This window comes from Scylla paramamosain, unplaced genomic scaffold (genome assembly GCF_035594125.1).
Source record: "Scylla paramamosain isolate STU-SP2022 unplaced genomic scaffold, ASM3559412v1 Contig32, whole genome shotgun sequence".
In the NCBI taxonomy this organism is placed as follows: Eukaryota; Metazoa; Arthropoda; class Malacostraca; order Decapoda; family Portunidae; genus Scylla; species Scylla paramamosain.
Window position 1 is genome coordinate 570001 of NW_026973697.1, and position 4522 is coordinate 574522.

Genomic DNA, 4522 nt, shown 5'->3' on the forward strand with positions numbered 1-4522 from the left:
CGCCTCCTGTCGGAAAAGATTGATCTTCTGTGGTGTCTATTAAATGGTCCAGCCTTCCATACATTGCAGAGCGTTAAATCGGTTAGTTAAAGCTTAGGCGGATATGTGACATGTGTGAAACGAAGTAGCTCGTTTGATAAGAAACTGCCCGTTTAAAAGGATGCAGTATCTGACTCAAGCAATCACCATATTCCTCTGAAGCACACAAAAGCAGTTTTGTAAGATGTACTACTTCTCGTGAATTTACTTTTGACCACTACATACTTGCTATTTAAAGACTTGAACAACCATACGACCTAAACAAGATAACTGGTCTTCACACGCACTTGAGCTCGCTGTTTCTACTGGGCAGGGAGAGGCGGGAGCATAGTCACTTGGTACTGGAGCGGAAGGTAATCAGGTCGCATTGGCCTCAGGTCAGATGACCCTCAAGACAGATCGGCCTGAGTGTAAATAAGCCTCAGGACGTTTGGTTCTCGAAACACTTGGTACTCAAACCACTTGGTCTCTAAAATGTCTCAGAGTGATTGGTAATTAGGGAAAAGTGTACCAAGTGGGAGTCAAACGGTTAAACATCAATTATACAGCTTTGTGACTCGTCTCTGATCGCCGCCACACACACACACACACAGACACACTCAGGCAGGTGAAGCGGGTGGAAGTGCATTGTTATTACCTCCATGCGCCACGGTATCCATAGCGCCCCTCCAAGCCTTGCCCCTCCAAGCCTTGCCCCTAGACTCGGGTGTGTAGGAGGAAGAGGAGGAGGAGGGGCAAGGAGGAGTATGGGTACCATTCGCCCCAGTACCAAGTGACTGCAAACCAAGAGAGGTGAGCTTGGCAGTAGTGGTTGTCATAGCTAAACTTCTACTGTTTCTCCTCGCACTGTAAATTTAGGGACACATTTCTGGCAGGCGTCCACGGTGCCACCAAGGAAGCCAAGGGTGCTGCCTGGATGGGTTCATCACTTTGGCTGGCATGCCTGTCACCTCTCCAAGGGTTGCCACGAAAAGTAAAACGTGTTTTACGGATCATCGTTACATTCCAGCGCCTCTTAATTGCCTACGAAATGTTTACTTAACCTCTACACACCAAGAAATGAGACTTCAGTTCATAATCGTGCATGAGGAGAATAATATTTTGAAATCCGCGCCATGACGTCACAGCAGAGTCATCCTGCGCGCGCAGGCCAGTGTGTGCGGCGGTATGTTTGTTTTGAGTGTCGTGTCAATGGTATGTGAACTTCTAACGTTTTATTAGTTATTTTCCCAACCATGGTGCGTGACATGGTGGCGGGAGGTGTAATGGTGCACGGCGCGATGGTGAGACATGGTGGTAATGGTGCAGAGCGATGAAATGCTGAAATTACTGGCGGTGGCAGGGAGGCGTGGCGGCAGGACGGTGTAGTGATGATGACTTCCTTGGCAAGTACAGTACGAACCACTCTTGCCCGGCTATCAGCGACGCCGTCTGCGTGGTGAGTGTACACTGTGTGTGTGTGTGTGTGTGTGTGTGTGTGTGTGTGTGTTTTATACAGGATGACCCAAAATCTGGACACATCAATATTATTACTTTTTTTTTTTCTTTTCATATCTTGACTATGAGTGTCAAAAGAAGAACCAATTGACTTGCTAGTATTGAGTGGACACGAGGAGTGATCATAATGCAGGCAGACATTATCGAACAAGAATGAATGAAAGAGAATTATTAAAAGATACATTTTCCGTGTGTCCAGACTATTGGCTCACTGAACATGTAATCGTTTTAGACACACAACACAGAAGAAAGGGAATGATTCAAACAAATACTGTTGTGTTATAGCCATTGCAAGGAAGAGGAGCGAGGATAATATGCCAAATGTTTTCTGAGTGGCAGGGTGGAGGAGGCCTTGTGTAGTTGTAAGTGTTCCTAGACCACTCCACTCGCAAGCCCCAGACCAGCTGTTGTGGAGGTGACGGGAGTGGCAGCTGATGTGGGCTTGGATTTCTGGCTCACTAAATTATTCTCTTCATAAGTGTTTGTACTGGCATTCAGGCAGCTTGTTCTATGCGCCTCAAAGTGTTCATAACACTGCAAACATAACATAACAGAGAGAGAGAGAGAGAGAGCGAGCGACCCATCACTGACGCGCGCTTATCATAGCAAAGGCCAGTGTTTCTCAGAGTGCGTGCCGCGGCGTCCTGGGGTGTCACACACAGTGCCCAGGGGTGCCATACCATTATCATGAATTTTGTCATTGCTAGATCGTCGCAACGTACATTTATCAAACCGTCTGCACAAGTCGGCATAAAATTCTCATTGTAAATAGGAACTTGTTTTAATAAATTTGGTCAGCTGATGCCGTTTTAATTTTGCCAGTGTTACGATTTTGCCGCTAGATCTGGCTTAGACCAATGTTTGATGTTCTTTTCAGGGTAGAGTAGTCTGATGTGGTACAATGAAAAAAAAAAAAATGCGGGCATAATAAGCAAAGCAAGGAAAAAAAATCAAACTTAGCATAGCCTAGTTTAATATTACGAGGGAAATATGTAAAAAAAAAAAAAAAAAGGAAGCAAATAGATTCACATTAGAGATACAAAAAGGGAGAGAAAAATGTACAAAGAGCAAGCTGCAGGAATCAGCGTGCGTGAGATTCATTATGTTGAATTCAGGTTGTCGTATTTAATGTGTATTGTTTCCCAAGTTATAAAGCCACTTGATCTCATAGACGGCTTCACACACACACACACACACACACACACACACACACACACACACTTAAAAGGTCGCAGGGTGTGTAATCCGCTTGCCTGGCGTTGAATGGAAGTGAATACAGAAGTTCACTGGGGTGGCTATTTATCACTGATTGTGTATGTCTCTCTCTCTCTCTCTCTCTCTCTCTCTCTCTCTCTCTCTCTCTCTCTCTCTCTCTCTCTCTCTCTCTCTCTGTTTTCTTTGAGAACAGTATGAAAGATAAAAATTATGAATTTTGTAATCAATAACTATTTCCTTCTATCAGAGTTTTCAAACTACTTTTTTTTTTTTTTCATAGTCATCCCTTGTAAACGTTAAGAGGATGTGTGTGTGCTCGTGTTGCACAATATAGCGCGGTGTATTCAGTGGCAACAGTTTTGCATTCATAGAAATGAAGAAACAGAAGGGAAGGAAAAACATTTTAGGGTCTCGAAACAAACAATTTTCTCGATGATTTACTTAAAACTCGTGGTGTACTCGTACTTGTAGAGAACGCACTGGAGTTCCCGACGAGAAGAACCGCGGTGGAAGTTCTGACGAAGGGAGGAGGGCGTCGGTAATTTCCAAGCAGTCCAGGATGTGTTAGACTGGCCGCAGTGGGTTTGGATTCAAGGCGAAGCGGAAACCAGTGCTTCTTGTGTTGGGGAGAGAGGAAGCCGCAGCGGGGAGTGTGTGGGCGAGGGCTTCCCCTACTGGTGTCCGTTACAGCTGCACTGCATCGTGGCTCTCCCCTCGCTGTCAGGGAGAAAATCCAAGTCTGGGAGTTGAGAAAGTGAAGGCGAGTGGAAAGAAAGAGGCGATGCAGTATTTTGCAAGGAGGAGCGAGCACACAGCCACGCCTCTCCAGCCCTCGCCTTGCTTTGCTTTGCTTTACCACGCCTTCCCTCACTCCCTCACTTCCTTGATTCATTACAAAACTCTTCCACACCATTCCTCCATCATTCACGAATCTTTATCGTACCACAGCATCCTCTCGTCTCCAGCCATCTCATGCTGCCATTGACATTCGTGAAAGAAAACCAATAATTATGAAAGGATTGCGTAGAAATGTGCAGCCAATGTGCAATACATGCATCATAAGCAAACGCCTTTCATTATTGGCTAAGCAGAAGATCCCTTGGTACATGCTGTAGAGAAGATTAAAGATATATTCCTGAAACGTTGCTTCCAGCCGGGGTTGGTGGCGCGGCCCTGTAATCCGGCGACGCGGAGGCTTGGCCCAGTGGACGGCTTGAGGCGAGGGTGGCTGCTGCGGGACTCCCCATGTTGAGTGGGCGTCCGCACTAAGCTCGGCATCAATATGGCCGCCCCTGGGGAGCCGGGGGCGTCCAGGTTGCCTAAGGAGGTGTGAACCAGGCCAGGGGGGAAACCCAGCAGCCAAAAGCACCCGTGTGGAGCAGCAGTGGGATCGCGCCCGTGAGTGGGCGGCGCGCAGTAGCCTTGCCAACACAGGCGAACCTGGTACTTTTATTTTATTCTTCTCATTTTTGTCTACCATTGTGTAAGAAGACATTCTTGTAAGACATAACAACAGATACTTGTATGTCCACGCGTTATTCACTCTTCTTCACCATCTGCTGTGGAGTTTATTTTTTTATCGTTACTTCAAAGTATCGAAAAATATGTAATTACTTTATCATTCACTTGCCCATTGAAAACTCACCATACATCTGGAATATTAATAGTGGAAAGATTAGAATTAACAGTAATAAATTGTAACACTGCTTTCTCTACACGTGCGAAGAGGCATCATAAAATAAACGTAAAACATAATTGCAAATCAAAACAA

General features: G+C 45.7%; 1 long non-coding RNA gene across 1 annotated transcript; it reads left to right on the forward strand.

Moving 5' to 3' along the window:
* The first annotated feature begins 448 nt into the window (after positions 1–448).
* LOC135097800 (uncharacterized) lies at positions 449–4208 on the forward strand. Its single transcript, XR_010266136.1, has 2 exons — positions 449–831; positions 3905–4208. It is a non-coding gene; the product is annotated as an uncharacterized LOC135097800 (long non-coding RNA).
* The last annotated feature ends 314 nt before the right edge of the window (positions 4209–4522 follow it).